The sequence below is a fragment of the Eulemur rufifrons genome, unplaced genomic scaffold (assembly GCF_041146395.1).
Source record: "Eulemur rufifrons isolate Redbay unplaced genomic scaffold, OSU_ERuf_1 scaffold_125, whole genome shotgun sequence".
Classification (NCBI taxonomy): Eukaryota; Metazoa; Chordata; class Mammalia; order Primates; family Lemuridae; genus Eulemur; species Eulemur rufifrons.
The window spans coordinates 499,587-517,369 of NW_027182907.1; the positions used below are offsets into that span (position 1 = coordinate 499,587).

The following is a 17,783-nucleotide window of genomic DNA, read 5'->3' on the forward strand; positions in this document are numbered from 1 at the left end:
TGGGCGGATTGTTTGAGCTCGGGAGTTCAAGACCAGCCTGAGCAAGAGCGAGACCCCATCTCTACTAAAAATAGAAAGAGACTAGTTGGACGACAAAAATATATAGAAAAAATTAGCCGTGTATGGTGGCGAATGCCTGTAGTCCCAGATACTTGGGAGGGTGAGGCAGGAGGACGGCTTGAGCCCAGGAGTTTGAGGTTGCCGTGAGCTAGGCTGATGCCATGGCACTCCAGCCGGGGCAACACAGTGAGACTCTGTCTCAAAAGAAAGAAAGAAAAACAGAAATTCTTTGTCTTTTGAAAAATCACATCATCCACTTTTTCTACCGTTAGATATTACAAACTGCTGTGACTTTAAGGGTCTAGCTGGGCAAAGCCTTAGAAAAGCTGCTAAGGGTGTCCACTGTGTGGACAGGTTGACAGAACCCGAATAAAAGCCCCGAGACACCAACAGCCTGCTGTGCACCTGAAAATGACAGCAGAGTAGACCGCAGACAGCTGGGGGGGACCCCACAGGAGAGGGCGGCAGGGAGGACCGCGGGGTCTGCGGGCAGCTGGGGGGGACCCCACGGGAGAGGGCGGCAGGCAGGACCGCGGGGTCCGCGGGCAGCTGGGGGGGACCCCACGGGAGAGGGCGGCAGGCAGGACCGCGGGGTCCGCGGGCAGCTGGGGTGGACCCCACGGGAGAGGGCGGCAGGCAGGACCGCGGGGTCCGCGGGCAGCTGGGGGGACCCCACGGGAGAGGGCGGCAGGCAGGACCGCGGGGTCCGCGGGCAGCTGGGGGGACCCACGGGAGAGGGCGGCAGGCAGGACCGCGGGGTCCGCGGGCAGCTGGGGGGACCCCACGGGAGAGGGCGGCAGGCAGGACCGCGGGGTCCGCGGGCAGCTGGGGGGACCCCACGGGAGAGGGTGGCAGGCAGGACGCGGGGTCTGCAAGCCTGGCCAGGCCTGTGCGCTCAGGAGGAGGCGCCGCCCACACCCGCCTTGGAGTCATCTCTGCCCTTTAGATCTGCCAAGGCGGGGAAACTGAGGGACAGTCTCAGAAACGGTTCCGGGAAAAGAAAACTGGAACCGGAGGGAAAGACACATTTTCCCCAGTTGGGGAAGGCGGAGAAGCGGGCCTGGGGGATGGGACGGTCGGGGAGGAAGGTGTGTTTCCCGATTTGGGGTCAACGGTGCTGACCTGGGAGCGCGTGGCTGCTGCGAAACACACGGTGACACACCCGGGAGGACTCACCGTGACGTCGCAGACCTCACACGGCAAGGACGGGGACTCTGCAGGCGGGAGACAGAGGACCTTGCGCGGCGACGCCACGTTCGCTGGAAGGATGGAATTGCTGTAAGGAAACTGCGTTTGTGAACAACCTGAACACCCGGCCGGTGACACAGAGAGGACAGCGACCTCCCTCACAGAGGCTGAGCCAGACCCACGTCCAGCTCAGAGGCTGCTACCCCATTGGGGCGGAGAGGCCACCGCGCGGACGTCACACCCGTGGCCACCACGTCCTGGGCGTGGGGGACCTCGGTGGGGTGGAGACTGCGGGTGTCCCGTTTCCACATGTCCCCACGGAGCCCCTCCCGGGTCTCTGAGGACCGGCCGCCCCTCAGCAGGCGGCTGCGCACGGGAGGGCGGTGCCCGCGGGGCTCGGACGGGAAGGTCGCACTCACCCTCGGGGCCTCGCGTCTCAGGGCGGACGAGGAGGTCGCGGTCGCTTCGGGTCTGAGGCCAGGCCGGGGGGCGGCATGGAGGCGGTGCCCGCGGGGCTCGGAAGGGAAGGTCGCACTCACCCTCGGGGCCTCGCGTCTCAGGGCGGACGAGGAGGTCGCGGGCGCTTCGGGTCTGAGGCCAGGCCGGCGGGCGGCATGGAGGCGGCGCCTGCGGGGCGACGCTAACGTGGGGGCACCGCGTCCTCTCACGCCGCGGGCAAAGCCGCCGCGGGACATGAAGGGCGCTGGGCCCCCTGGTGGCCCGCGCCGGCACTGCAGCCCTCGCTGCTCATCGGGGCGGGGACGGCGGCGCCAGGGAGCCCTCCTGGCCTTGTGGGGGAACCGGGTAAACTCCGAGTTCAGCGTCTTCCCAGCCAGGATCTGGAAATGGAAAGTCAGACGGGCTCACTGTCCTGTGTCTTTCAGGAAAACGGGGAGGCCCCTGGGAGGGGCCTGTGCTGAAATGGCCCCACCTAAGAGGGGTCTCACCTGGGCGGGGTCACCTTTAAGGGTCTCATCAGAACGGAGCCTCATGTAAAAGGTTCTCTGCTTAAAGGGCCCTCAGCTGGGATCACCTGTGTAGTATGGCCATCTTGAAACATATTAAGTCTCCAGTCGATGAACGTGAAGTGTCTTGACATTTGTTTAGATTTTCTTTAGGTTTTTTCAATAATGTTTTGTAATTTTCCACGTACAGGTCTTGCAGCTTTGTTAATTTTTTTCCCGAGTGGGTTATTTTTGTTGATATAATTCAAATGGAATTTTTGTCTTAATTTTATTTCCACGTTCTTGATTACCAGAGTACAGAAATAAAATGGATTTCTGTGTATTGAAATGTTGTTCTGTTACTTATCCATTTTTTTTTTTTTTTTTTTTTTTTGCTGGTTCAAATAATTTTTTTGAATTCTTTGGGATTTTCTATATTTAAGGTGATGTGATTTGGAATCTGTGAATAGATTTACTTTCCTTTCACGTATGGATGCCTTTTATTTCCCGTTCTTCTCTAATTGTTCTGTATAGAACTTTCAGTGCCATCTTATTTTTTTCTTTCAAAATACTAATTAAGGTGGTACAAGTATTTTTGTTACATGGCTATTTTGTGTAGTGCTGAAGTCAGAGGTGTTGGTATGTCCGTCATCAGAATATAGTGTTCATGTGGGCAAGTTTTTATCCTACACCCACTGTCCATTCCTCCCCTTTCTAGGTTTTCATGTCCTTTATATTGCCACGTGCCTCTGTGTATCCATGTAGTAGCTCCCACTTATTTGTGAGAACGTATGGTGTTTGGTTTTCCATTCCCAAGATAGTTCACTTAGGGAAATGGTCTGCAGTTCCCCCCACATTGCTGCAAATGACATTATTTCATTCCTTTTTGTTTTTAGAGACAGGGTCTCCCTCTGGTGGCCGGGATAGAGTGCAGTGGCATGATCCTAGCTCACTCCAACCTCACACTCTGGGCTCAAGTGATCCTCCTGTCTCAGCCTCCTGAGTAGCTGGGACTACAGGTATGTTCCACCATGCCTGGCTAATTTTTTTATTTTTTTAGAGACTAGGTCTTGCTCTTGCTCAGGCTGGTATTTCATTCCTTTTTATGGCTGAGTAGTACACCATGATATTTATACATATATGTGTCTACACACACACACACACACACACACAAACAGATTTTTGTCCCCTTATGAATTGAATGGCACTTAGGTTGATTCCACATCTTTGCAATTGTGAAGTGTGCTGTGCTAAACATTCAAGTGCAGGTGTCTTTTGGATAAAATGAATTCATTTCCTTTGGGTAGTTACCCAGGAGTGGGATTGCTGGATTGAATGGTAGGTCTACATTTCTTTCTTTGAGGATTGCCCATAATGTTTTCCAAAGAGGTTCTACTAGTTTGCAGACCCAGCAGAGTATCAGCGCTCCTTTCTCTATGCTTCTGCGGCAGCATCTGTTGTTTTTTGTCTTTTTATTAATGGCTATTCTGATTAGGGTGAGATGGTATCTTATTGTAGTTTTAATTTTCATTTGTCTGTGATTAACGAGGTTTAGCAGTTTTTCATGTTTTTTGGCAATTTGTCTATCTTCTTCTCAGAAACTTCTGTTCTGGTCTTTGCCCACTTTTTGATGAGGGTGTTATTCTTTTCTTGCTGATTTGTTTGGGTCTTTGCATATTCTGGATATCATCTTTTGTCAGGTGCATAGTTGCAAATATTTTGTCCTATTCTGTAGGTTATGTATTCACTGTGTTGATTATTTCCTTTGCTGTGCAGAAGTTTTCTAATTTAATTAAGTCCCATTGATTTATTTTTATTGTTGCTATGTTTGTCTTTGGGGTCTTAGTCATAAATTCTTTGACTTGGCTGATGCCTAAAATGTTTTTCCTACTTTTTTTCTAGAATTTTTATGGTTTCATGCTTTTCATTTAAGTCTTCAATCCATCTTGAATTGATTTTTGTATTTAGTGAGAGAGCAATCCTGTTTCTTTCTTCTTCATATGAATATCCAATTTTTCCAGCACTATTTATTGAATAGGGCTTTCTTTCCTCAGTGTATGTTTTCTGCTTTGTCAAAAATCAGTTGGTGCTAGGTAGATGGTTTTATGTCTGGGTTCTCTATTTTGTTCCCTTGGATTAGTCACAATTTTTTACACCAGGACCATGGTGTTTTGGTTACTATAGCCTTGTAGTATAATTTCACGTCAGGTAATGTCACACCTCCAGATTTGTTGTTCAGTATAATGTTGCATGTAGAGATGAAGGTGAGCATGTTTGCTTTGTCCCTGATCTTAGTGGCAAAAGCTGTGGTTAGGGGTTAGGATGTTTAGAGTTAGGGTTGCTGTTACAGTTGGGATTGGGTCCTGTTAATAATTTAGTATCTTATGGTCACAAGGATTCTATTTTGTTAGTCTTATGATCTCTGATTTTTTTTTTTTAAAACAGAGATACTTGTCAATTGTATCTAAACTCCTGGAACTCAGTTGTAAGGTTTCTCTAAGGTTTGATTGGCTAAGAGGGGTCCATTCAGTTGGCATCAGGCTTAGGGTTTTATTTTAATTTACATTACCATGCTTTCACTAGTATAATTTAGTAATGCTTTCTTTATGTATGCATGGGAGGAAACAGCCAGGAAAAATGAGTAAATCTCCAAGAAGTGGCTCTGAGTTCAGGCTTACATACTACCTTCAAGTGAAACAAAGAAAGAATGGGTATCGTGGGGGTCAGCAGTGGGGAGCTAACCAGGAAAAGCAAGGTAAGCAAGAGCAAGCATTGTTGTTCAGACTTAAGTGGTGCCTTCCGCATTGCTAAGAATCCCTCATGATTTAGTCATCCTTCTCTTCTTGGTATGAGAGGGAGACACCTTTACAAATGGAAGTAGGTCTCCTTCACAGATGTAAATTTCCCTGACAAAAAGGTAACTTCTGGCCTGTTTTCAGAGCTTCTCCTGTGTCTGCAGTGTCTCAAAATAATCAGTTCAAAATAATCCTTATGCTGGGCTGGGCATGTTGGCTTATGCCTATGATCCCAACATTTTGGGAGGCCGAGGCAGGAGGCTCCCTGGAGCCCAAGAGTTTCAAGGCTAGCCAGGGCAATATAGCAAGGACCCATCTGTACACACACATACGAAAATATTTGGCAGTGGTGGCTCATGCCTGTAGTCCCAGCTACTTGGGAGGCTGAGGATCACTGCAGCCTGGAAGTTCAAGGTGGCAGTGATCTGTGTTTGTGCCACTGCACTCCCACCTGCGATGACCGGCGCCTTGCCCTCGACCAGCCGGTGCACCTCGCGGACCGCCTCCCAGGCGCTCCTGTCTTTGAACCGCTTCTTTCCGAGCTCCTCCAGCGCCTCCTGGAACTGCTTTTTTTTTTTTTTTTTTGAGACAGAGTTTCACTCTGTTGCCCAGGCATGAGTGAGTGCCGTGGCGTCAGCCTAGCTCACAGCAACCTCAAACTCCTGAGCTCAAGCGATCCTACTGCCTCAGCCTCCCGAGTAGCTGGGACTACAGGCATGCACCACCATGCCCGGCTAATTTTTTCTATATATATTTTTAGCTGTCCATATAATTTCTTTCTATTTTTAGTAGAGATGGTGTCTCGCTCTTGCTCAGGCTGGTCTCGAACTCCTGAGCTCAAACGATCCGCCCACCTCGGCCTCCCAGAGTGCTAGGATTACAGGCGTGAGCCACCGCGCCCGGCCTCCTGGAACTGCTTGAAGGTGATGATCTGGCATGACTTCCCCTGCGGGGCGATGGCGGCTTAAGGCCGGGCCTGGAAGCTGACAGGGGGCAGAGGAGAGGAGACGGGGACAGGAGGGGAACAGCCCCCAGCTAAGTCCAAAGCCAGCTGCAGCGCCCGAGAGGGAGGCCTGGCCCGGGGCAAGGGGAGGGCCTTCTGCTCACCGAGGCACCTGCGCTTGGGCCCCGGCTGCTCGGGGCTCTCGAGACCCCTGGTGGTCACAGTGAGGCCTGGGGACAGTGAAATGCAAAGACCACAGCAGTCTGGGGTTGGGGAAGGGACGCTCCCTACTGCCCTTGGTGGGAGGAAGTGGCCGGCATCCCTGAAGAACTCACCTCCCCGTGCTGCGTCCCCGAGCCCAGCGCTTCCCGGGTCCCTAGGGCCCGAGTGAACAGGCCCAGGGGAACAAAGGCCGTTCAGAGGCTGTGGGCGCCCCGGGCGGCACCAAGCTCCCCACACTGGGCGTTCTCAGCTCTTCTGTCCGAGTCCAGCTGAGCACAGTGGCCCTGGGGCCATTGTTCGTGTTTCCGTCACAGCAGGGCACTCCTCCGCCTCTCCTCGGGACACTCCATGTGAGTGGCCACTTGTCGTGGCTACGGCCACTGCCCCAGACAGGGAGAGCTTCCCAGGGAGGCACAAAGCGGCACTGGCTGTCTGTGCCTCCCCCGCACACCCAGCAGGAGCCACAGCGCTGTCCCCGCACCCTGTGGGCACAGGCCACCCAGGGGCCAGGCACGGCAGGGCTGCTGAGCTCTAGCCCAGCCCAGGGGCCCAGCCTCAGGCTGCTCGCTGGTCCAGAAGGTCGCTGGGACAGGGTCTCAGACCCCAGTGAGGCCCCAGCCCCGCGAGGGTGCCGGATGTGCCTGCCCTTCGTTCGGGCAACATGGACGCTGAAAGGGACGAAGCCCCGCAGGTCTTCACCTTTCCCGCGGAAGTGAGAGGAAAAGGGCAGAGCTGGTGTCCCGAGGAGGTGTCCCCAGGACATCTGCACACTCCCAAGGACAGCCCTCACCAGGGAGCACACCCCGGGACCCCACTGCTCGCCAGAACCAGGTGTGGCTTCGGACCCGCTTGGAGACCAGGGGTGGGCAGTGGACGGGACAGGACAGGCGGGAGAGAGGAATGCGGGCAAGAAGCCTTCAAGGAAGGGAAACTGAGGAAGGCAGGAAGGCAGGGCCTGTGGCAGGGGTGGCTGGAGGGCATCTTCCACCCCCAGCTCCTCGGAAGGAGATATGGATGTGCAGGGCTTCCCTGGCCCACAGAGGCCTCCCGGCACCCAGCCGCCTGGTGCTCTGAGTCCCCAGGAACCGCACTTGGGGCTGAGAACAGGCTCACGGCAGGGGTGACCGCTGGAGCCACCTGCACCTAGACCTAAGGTGAGAAAGCGAGGACAGCCGCTCCTTCTCAGGTTGTGGGGGCCGAGAGGAGACCCTGCCAGGTCACATGGCAATGCCCTGTCCCTGCGTGGGAGCATCAGGATGGGAAGGTGGAACTTTCCAGCACTCGAGTCACCCACCAAGGTTGTCCTCACTGGCCTGTTATCCAGCCCACATATGCCCGGGCACCGGGGATGCTCAGGAGCACCAGTTACATCATTGGCAGCCACAGAGATAGGACGGAGCAGCAAGAGAGCGCTAAGACCTGTCTGCAGGTGGCACCGTGGCCCCCGGTCCCGCGCTCGAGACCCACAAAGGCAGCAGAGGACGATCGGATGCTGAACCGGAGAAGGGGTGAGGGGTGCTGGCGTGCAACAGGCCATGCCGCCTGCGAGGACCAGCACTGACACCTCGGGAACCTGGGGGCAGCGTGGCCCCCACAGTGGCCGGGGCTCAGCTTCCTCTCAGCCCCTCTGGGGTCTGCTTCTGCAGCCGCCGCCTAGACTGACCCTAACTCTTGCTGTTCTGAGAAGTCCCCTCCAGAGCGCAGGTAAGGCACAGAGCAGGAGAGCGCACGCGTGGGTGGGGTCACACTGGGCCAGTCCTGTGACTCAGTTTCTTTTTACATCCGTTGTGGCTGGCTGCGCTTTCTTTATGGCCCACAGAGCCCTGGGCACTTGCCTTCTGGAAGTTAGTATTGACAATATAAACCAGGTAGTGAAAAGATCAACCCGGTTGTGTTCCTTTTACCATTTTAGTCAAAAGGTGACTCACCGGTCCGTTTTTCAAAACGTCTACAAATGCTCTTGATGTAAATTCAGTGATTTTATCAATAGAATCACAGCTAGAGGTGGCCTCGGCTGTGGGAGCAGAATTATTCCAGGACAGGCAGGCAGTCGCCGTCCAGGGAGCTAAGCGAGTCCCCTGCCCAGAGGAGAACCAGGCCGGCTGTGCAGTGCCACCAGAAAGCCAGGCCCCGCTCCCGGACAGGGCCCTAGTGTCACGCCAGGAGCCTGCCAGCTCATGAAGACCATTCCTGACTCTCTGCAAATGGAATTGATTTTAGATGGCAGGTGTGTCATTTCCTAGCTGGCAGTCAGCTCAGTCTGCACTTAGAAAATCACCTAAAATAGTGGCATAGGGCCTTGCTCAGCTAGGAAAATTAAATCCTGGTTTGGGAATTAGCGGCCCTTCACCAGCCATGGCCACCTGACCAGTGCGCCCTTTGACCCTGCTCTGGGCTCTTGGTCCATTGACAAGACCTGGACAACGTCCACGGATTTACCTTCCAGTTTTTAAGGACCGATTCGCCATCAGTGAATGAACTTCTTCACAAAAGTGTTTGTAAAACCGGGTGGCTTAAACAACAGGAGCTTCCTGTCTTCCAGCCAGCAGGCCAGACGTCCAGGGCCACGTGCCCCCTGGAGGCTCCAGGGAAGGACCTTTCCTTGTCTCCAGCGTCTGGTGGCTCCCTGCATCCTGGGCTTGTGGCCGCCAGCTCCTCCTCTGCTCTGTCCTCATAGGGCCTCCTCCTGCGGTGTCTGTTAAAAGGACACTTGTCACTGGATTTAGGGGCCCCCATCTCAAGATCATTAACTTAATTACTTCTACAAAGACCCTATTTTAAAATAAGTTCCTATTCTGAGGTTCCTGGTGGACGTGAATTTGGGGGGTGCTATCACACCAGCTCTACCAGTGGCACGAGCAGTTGCCAGGGGTGTTCACCAGAGGGCCAGGTCCCCAACTGCCCTGCTCAGCTCCCTGCCCAGGGTCCCTGTGCACAGGTGGGAGCTCAGAGGTCCCCACAGGAGGCTGGCTCTCGAGGGTGCCCATTCCCCTGCCCTCTGCTCACACCTGAGCTGGCTGGCCAGGCACACTACCTGCCTGTCAGGTTCTGGACTCTGTGGTTGCCTTGCACCTCCTGAGAGAGACAGAGACAAGAGAGTGAGAGAGGCAGAGACAGAGAGAGAAGAGAGCAGGGGAGACAAAGAGGCGGAGATGGACACACACGCAGAGGAGGGAGGGGGCAAATAGGAGGTGTGGCCACCTGGGTGGCACAGCGACACCACATGACATCTTGGGAGTGCCACCTGCCCTGGAGCTCCATGGATGGAACTGACTCAGTTTTACTAAAGGATGGTCACAGAGGCCCACTCTTCTCCCCAACCATGTGAACCTGGTAGAAAGTCCCAGGGCCTTCCTGAACCAGCGGGATCTACACAGCCAGGTGTGGGGCAGGCCCTGGTGGGACCAAGCCTCCCAGGGAAGCCCAGAGAGGGGAGCTGGGAGACCTGTGTCCACACCTGTCCTACCCCTCCGCCCTCTGCAGCAGTGGGGTGGGGAGGGGAACAGCTCTCCCTCCTGGAAGCCTCTCTGGCTGACCAGGCCCTGGGCTACTGCTTTGGGCCAGGAGGGTGTCAGGACGCCGACTTGGCAGCGGGGTGGGGTGTGGCTGTGGGGTGCAGAAGTCTCGGGGACACAGGGCTCCTGGGCAGCTCCTTGTGCCCAATCCACAGGTATGGGACTGTGTAGGGGCTAAGGGGCTCCTGCCCACCCCTCGGGCCCTGCAGGCCCCTCTCTGTCCCTCCTGCATGGTCTGACTCCTCTCTCAGCGTTCACCCCCCTCCCCCGCCAGGGGGCTCCGGGGTTTGGAGTTTCATTCCAGGTGGCCTGGGGCTGCTGGCAGTGGGCGGTCGGTCATGCTCAGCCGCAGCAACTCTTGGACGTCTGTTCAGCCTCTCCCTGGAGAGGCAGCACCATTCACACCCTCCCCCTCCGCAGAGCCAAGGCAGGACCAGCCCATCGGACACCACCCAGCCCACAGCACACCTGGCCCCTGGCCCTGGGGTTTGGCTGCCCGCAGCCTCGGGCCTGCTGAGCCCCTCCCGGGGACCTGGCCCAGGGCAGGCTCTGTCCTCAAGCGGCAGTGCCAGGGCCCTCTCACTGGAGCCACTTGGGGCTCGAGCAGCCGGATGCCAGAACAGGGGCCTCTCAACCTGGTTCCTGTTTGGGGCACAGAACCACCCAGCTCAGCGCCTCGCCTGCCTGGTCCCAGCCCTGCCTGTGTTCCTGGGCCTCCCCAATGTGCCCCATCATTTTGTTTGGAGTGGGCAGCTGCTGGGGGTCAGGATGCTGAGGTAATATGGCAGCAATCAAAGCTCCTGCTTGTGAGCACCTTGCGAAGCACCTCAAAATCCACCAAGGGACACAAAAGCCAAACTCAGGAGACGCTCCAGACACACGTGGGGGCCTCTGACCCTGGCAGGCGGGGACTTAGTGGGAATTGGCTGGCCGCAGGGCAGACGGTTGACCGTTGACATCGGAAGGCGCCGAGTACATGCAGTAGGCTCACAGCAGGCCAACAGCCCCTCACGTGCCAGGGCTGCGAGCTGGCCCGACGCCTGCCAGCCTCAAGATGCCCAGGCCCCTGGAGAGGAAGCTACCTATGCTAGAGCGCCGGCCTGGCCAAGCAGGGTCCTGGCGGGAAGCAGCAGAGGTGGTGGGGAGCAAGGGGAAGTGGCCCCTGGAATGTTCCAAAGTCCAGTCAAGGACACCCGCAGGAGGCAGTGGGGAGCTGTGCGGGTTGCAGGCAGGGTGCCACATGGCAGAGGAAGCTGGCACAGCTGGCAGCTTTCAAGCTAGATCGCAAAAGGCCACCCGCAGGGGTCCCAGTGGGGACTCAGGGTCTCTGGCCTTGAGCAAGGATTCTCAGCTGGGGTGCAGTGGCTCCCCAGTGTCCCAGGCGGCCAGAGGATGGGCCCTTTGATGAGCAGGAGCTGGGCAGCCTCTGCTGGGCACCGCGACCATGCAGCCCACTGCCGAGCGAGCGAGGTCCGTGCCCTCGGGGCTCCAGTAGCTCCTGTGGGGCCCCGACCACGGATGAGCTGCAGCCTGAGCGGGAGGTCTGGGGAGGGTGCAGGGCGGGGCTGGGTGAGCCCGCAGGTAAGGACAGCTGGGGGAAAGTCTGTGGGACCCCTGCGTGCCGGGAACAGAAGTTCTCTAAAAAGGAGTCTGGAGGAAAGAGACTCATTCCAGAGACCCCGCCTTCCGTGTGATAGGGTGGCTGTTCCAGAGAGCACAGGGAAGAGCTCAGGTCACACAGCGTAAGTTCCTGCCCGGGCTCCAGATAGGTTCATTATACAAATGAGGGATTCACTGGCTTGGTCTGATAGACCAGTGCAGCTGAGTCCTGATTGGTCAATACAGATGAGTCTGATTGGTCAATGCAGCTGAGTCTGACTGGTTAGTGTGGCTGAGTCCTGATTAGTCAATGAGCTGTGTCAGATTGGACAGTGAGGCTGAGTCCGGACTGGCCAGTGAAGCTGAGTTTGATTGGTCAGTGAGGCTGAGTTCTGATTGGTCAGTTCACCTGAGTCTGATTGGTCATTGTGGCTGAATCCTGATTGATCAATATGGCTGAAGCTGATTGGTCAGTGTGGCTGAGTCCTCATTGGTCAACGTGGCTGAGCTCAATACTCAATGTGGCTGCCTCTAATTAGTCAGTGTGGCTGAATCTGATTGGTCAGTGTGGCTGAGTCCTCACTACTCAGTGTGGCTGAATCTGATTGGTCAGTGCTGCTGAGTCCTCATTGGTCAACGTGGCTGAGTCTGAATGCTCAATGCGGCTGCGTCTGATTAGACTGTGTGGTTGAATCTGATTGGTCAGTTTGGCTGAGTCCTCATTGGTCAAAGTGGCTGAGCCTGAATGCTCAATGTGGCTGCTCTGATTAGTCAGTGTCGCTGAATCTCATTGGCCAGTGTGGCTGAATCTGATTGGTTAGTACAGCTGAGTCCTGATTGGTCAACGTGGCTGAGTGTGATTAGTCAGTGTGGCTGAATCTGATTGGTCAGTGTGGCTGAGTCCTGACTAGTCAGTGTGGCTGAATCTGATTGGGCAGTGTGGCTGAGTCCCGACTAGTCACTGTGGCTGAATCTGATTGGGCAGTGCTGCTGAGTCCTGATTGGTCAGCGTGGCTGAGTTTGATTGGACAATTTTGCTTAGTCCTGATTGGTCAATTTGGCTGAGTCTGCTCCGTGAATGTGACTGAGTCTGATTGGTCAGTGCGGCTGAATTCTGATTGGTAGTGGGGCTGTATCTAATTCGTCAATGTGACTGAGTCCTAAGTCAGCGTGGCTGAATCTGATTGGTCAGTGCTGCTTAGTCCTGATTGGTCAACTTGGCTGAGTCTGAATGCTCAATGTGGCTGCGTCTGATTAGTCCGTGTGGCTGAATCTGATTGGTCAGTGTGGCTGAATCTGATTGGTCAGTGCTGCTGAGGTCTGATTGGTCAACCTGGCTCAGTCTGATTAGTCAGTGTGGCTGAATATGATTGGTCAGTGCTGTTGAGTCCTGATTGGTCAGTGTGGCTGAGTCTGATTGGACAATTTGGTTTAGTCCTGATTGGTCAATTTGGCTGAGTCTGCATCATCAGTTTGGCTGAGTATGATTAGTCAGTGTGGCTGAATCTGATTGGTCAGTGTGGCTGAGTCCTGACTAGTCAGTGTGGCTGAATCTATTAGGTCAGTGCAAGTGAGTCCTGATTCGTCAATGTGGCTGAGTCTGATTGGTCAATGCGGCTTGTCTGATTAGTCAGTGTGGCTGAATCTGATTTGTCAGTGTGGCTGAGTCCTGACTAGTCAGTGTGGCTCCAACTGATTGGTCAGTGCTGCTGAGTCCTCATTGGTCAACGTGGCTGAGTCCGAATGCTCAATGAGGCTGCCTCTGATTAGTCAGTGTGGCTGAGTCTGATTGGTCAATGCAGCTGAGTCTGATTGGTCAGTGTGGCTGAGTCCTGTTTGGTCAATGCAGCTGAGTCTCATTGGTTAATGCAGTTGAATGTGATTGGTCAGTGGTTGAGTCTGATTGGTCAGTGCAGTTGCGTTCTAATTCCTTAATGCAGCTGAGCTCCAGACGTGCTAAAGCTGATCCCAGGCTCAGGTTTCTGGGGAACTCCAGTGCGGTGCAGGCGTGGCCTGTGCGCGGCCTCCAGTCAGCAAATGGCCTCGGGGCTCCATGTTAAAATCAGACTCTGCGGCTGCTCGGGGTCCATCTTGAAGGATGGGCTTTCAGGTACACATTTGTCCCCATTCTCCCTCTGAGCCAGACCTGTCCGGGGCAGCGGCTGCAGCCGGCCTGGTTCCCCTAGTCCACGGGGGACCCCAGCGGTAGCGCAGGGCCCGGCCAGCGCCACAAGCCATGTGCCTGGTAAGCGCCCAAGCGCCTGTGAAATACAGATTGGTTCGGGTCGCATTGGCTCCGGTCGGCTGCGGAGAGTCAGCCGGCGCGGTCCGGGGCCTCCCGCAGAGGCCTGTGACAACGGCTGAGGCACGGTGGGGAGGACGCCGAGCCCAGCCCGGATGCGAGGAGGCTCATTAGGGCCCGAGGGGTGGGGCGTCGATGGGACCTGGAAACAGCTCAGAAAGGGAAATTGAGTCCAGTGCGGTGGGCCGGGGCCGGGAGGCTTTCTGAAGACGCGTCTGTCAGAGCGTCACTGCCGCAAGATCTTAGGTTTCTCACGTGACCCAGGTGCGGCGGGAGTGTGGGCAGCGGCAGCGACGCCACCTGAGCCACGGGGCTGGTCTAACGCACGCAGCAGCTGGGCTGCGACGACCCGCGAGGGCGTCTGGAGACCCCCGCTGCGCCCTGGTGGCTTCAGAAGCTCTGTTCACGGCATGGGAAAGGTTTCTGACCACACGGTCATCCCAAGCAGAACCTCGTCCAACGCAGGACCGCAGAAACCTTCCCCATCTCGCTCCTTCACTGGGGTCGACTCCTGGGGTGAATCGCGTCCTCGGGAGTGTACACAACTGTCATCTTCACAACCTGAGGGTTTTCCTCGGTGTTGGATTGTGCCCAGACTCCCACCTGGCTCTTATGGGGCAGGGTGGGTAGTGGTGGCCAGACTAACTGAATGGATGGGAATTTGAGTAAAAGCCATTGAGTGGCAAAGTCTCCTGGTGAAAATAACTCAAGCATTATTTCCCCTAGTTGGGAGAAGGACGTATGGGCCTGGTAGGTTTTTAAGAAGTCCCTGTCTAGGAGATGTATGGGGGCTGTCACGAGGGGTCCTAGTTGGAGGATAGGTAGAGATTTAGGAACTGTCATAGATTCGTTGGCCACTCCAACCATCTAGATGAATTCAGAACCCCAGGGAGGGCACAGAGACAGTGTGCCGGGGCTAAGGATAGACAGCGTAGCCCCAGTGTCACCCACATCTCCAGTCTTCATATCTAACTCCTCTCCAATCTGAATATTTAATTCTGTTAGTTGGTTAATCTGGAGAGGGATCGTGTTCCATGAATGGCCCTGGAGTATCCCTGCTTTGCTGGTGGGCGAGATCCCGGGGACTTTAGCAGGATTTAGTTGTAGCCAAATATTGGAGGAAATCAGGGGATTTAGGATCCATTCCAGGCCACAGGTAGATAACAAGGACTCGAACTCAGTGCACAGGGCTTCAATCTACTAGCAGGTGTGCTTTAGTTTTCCTTAGAAGCATGATTTTCTCTGTCCACGTTGATCATATAGGAATCTCAGATTTTAGAACTTCTTGAGAGGAGGAAGCCAAACCAAGGCAGGCTTTAGGTTTTACTTATAGTCTTAAGGTTCTCGGACTTATAGTCTCTTTACTTATAGTTCTCTTTACTTATAGTCTTAAGGTTTGTCACTGCCAGGAAGTGACAAATTTTTACTCATTCTCTGTAAGGCTGGGAACACTGGCATTTTATGCATATTCTTAAATACGACACTTCAGTCAAATCCTTGGCAATATGGCCAGTGTTTCCAATTGTATCCTGCTTGTAAAGAGACAGCATATTTTTATTGAACTTACATAAATAAAGATAAGGATATTCACAAATACTTCCGGAATTTTGAAGGAATCGAGTAGGGAGAAAAAGCAAATGCTTTCATCTTTGTTCACAAAGGGATACTTTACGAAATTGTTGCAAACTATACAGAGCTTATGAAAGAAAATTTCCTTGACTCTGGAAAACATTTAGGTAAAGAACCAACATTTTAAATAAAGGCATAAAAGCAGTATTGTTATCAATTACTTAGTATCATGTAATCAAGATTGTTTTTCTCAATCTTGATTAACAATTTTGGACTATAGCTGATTGAAAATGCTTCCATCAAAGAATTTAAAATAATAACTGTAGAAATCCAGAATAGCCATGGTCAAAAGTCTGATGAGAGTTTACAATTGGCAAGAAAATTTAGGTATTTCTGTGGCATATAACAGTTTAACATAGTAATCATGATGACTGATAGCACATAACCCAACACATTAGAATTTTCAGAATCACGTATTTTTGGAATACATTTTAATAACACATTCACACAAATATGACCAAGTTAAATATCATTTCTTATTTGGCAATGCTTCCTATATGATTTACCAAATTAGCCTAATAGTTTAATATCTCCACAAGAAGAGATATACATTCTTTGATGCTCTCCTGGGGTCCAACTGGAAAATCCCAAAGTTAATTTTAGGTCAAAAGATTTAATTTAGGATTTTGATCCCAGGAAAACCTGCCAAAGATGTTAAAGGGTTTGAGGTACTTCACTAAACAGAGTCATGGGTCACTAACAGACTCAGATAACTTTTGTTTCTTTGAAATAAGAAGTCAAAAGTATATGAGTCTAAACTCTTATTCACTTAATGTTCAATTACTGTTTTAGAATTATCTTATTTGGATAACATCTATATATTCAATGAATATTCATCATTTAACTTCACTTGGCAAAACTCTAAGGGTATATTTACTTAAAATATTTGAGAAACCTCCCCAAGGAAACATATTACAAAATATAACCCTCATCAAAAATTTATTTACAAACTTTTTTCCTAGCCACATCTACCCAATTTATTCATTCTTAACAATTATGCCTGGAAAATTTCATGAGACATCAGACAAATATAGCCATCATCCCAGGCTAAATTTTCATGCCAAGAAAGCATCATAAAAGTAAGAACTTTAAAGTTAAGGCCGGGCGCGGTGGCTCACGCCTGTAATCCTAGCACTCTGGGAGGCCGAGGCGGGTGGATTGCTCAAGGTCAGGAGTTCGAGACCAGCCTGAGCGAGACCCCGTCTCTACTAAAAATAGAAAGACATTATATGGACAACTAAAAATCTATATAGAAAAAAATTAGCCAGGCATAGTGGCGCATGCCTGTAGTCCCAGCTACTTGGGAGGCTGAGGCAGTAGGATCGCTTAAGCCGAGGAGTCTGAGGTTGCTGTGAGCTAAGCTGACGCCACGGCACTCACTCTAGCCTTGGCAACAAAGTGAGACTCTGTCTCAACAAAAAAAAAAAAAAAAAAAAAAAGAACTTTAAAGTTAAATATATGCATATTTAGCTGAAGACCTGGCCATTCCCATCAAACCAATATTAGACCAGTCTCATCTGCCAAAAGATTACTAAGTCCTGTGCATTTGAAAAACATCTGGGCTTATTTGCATAATTTACGAATACTCATTTATTTATAAGCCAATTTGGTACTATAGACGATATACAAACAGACCTTTGTAGATAGTCCCAATTGTTGAAGCTGTCATTTCTCCCCATCCAATTATCTTGATATCCTTGTTTAAAATTGATCGACCATAAATGAAAGGTTTAAGTCTGGACCTCTATTCTGTTCCACTTGGCTGTAGGTCCATCTTTATGTCAGCATCACACTGTCGTTATTGCCATAGCTTTGTAGTAAAATTGGACGCCTGGTTGTGTAAGTTCTTCAATTTTGTTCTTTTTCAAAATTGTTTTGGCTGGCATATTGTCTAGATGCTCTGAATTTCCATACACATGTTAGGGTCAGCTTGTCATTTCCACTAACAAAAGGCGCTGCCAGGGTTCAGTAAGGATCCTGGTTAGTCTGTAGATCAGTTTAGGGGAAAACTGCTCCTTAACACAGCCAGACCCCCGCCTCCCCGGCGCCCCCTTTCCCGCCCATCCCCGTCCTCCCGCCCCGCCCCGCCCCGCTCCCGCTCACTGTCCGGCTGCGCCCCCGTGTGGCCGCGGGGGGAACAGCGCAGCCGCGGCGGGGGGCTGGGGAGGGCAGGAGGGGGAGGGGAGGGCAGGAGGGGGAGGGGAGGGGAGGGGGGGACCGGGGCAGACACGGGAGGGGAGTGGGGGCGGGGACGGGGCATGGTATGGTGGCTCATGCCTGTAATCTTAGCACTCTAGGAGGCTGAGTCAGGAGGATCGCTTGAGGTCAGGAGTCCGAGACCAACCTGAGCAAGAGTGAGACCCAGTCTCGACAAAAACTAGAAAGAAAAATTAGCCAGGTGTGGTGGGGTGTGCCTGTAGTCCCAGCTACTCAGGAGGCTGAGGCAGCAGGATCCCTGGAGCCCAGGAGTTGGAGGTTGCAGAGAGCTATTATGACGCCACTGCACTCTAGCCCAGGTGACAGAGCAAGACCCTGTCTCAAAGACAGAGAGAAACAAACAAACAAACAAAATCCAAACTGTCTGTG

General features: G+C 53.0%; 1 long non-coding RNA gene across 2 annotated transcripts in view; it reads right to left on the reverse strand.

Annotated features, from left to right (window-relative positions):
- LOC138379714 (uncharacterized) overlaps positions 1–17,783 on the reverse strand; it is a 171,056-nt gene that overhangs the window by 76,933 nt on the left and 76,340 nt on the right. The window lies entirely within an intron of this gene.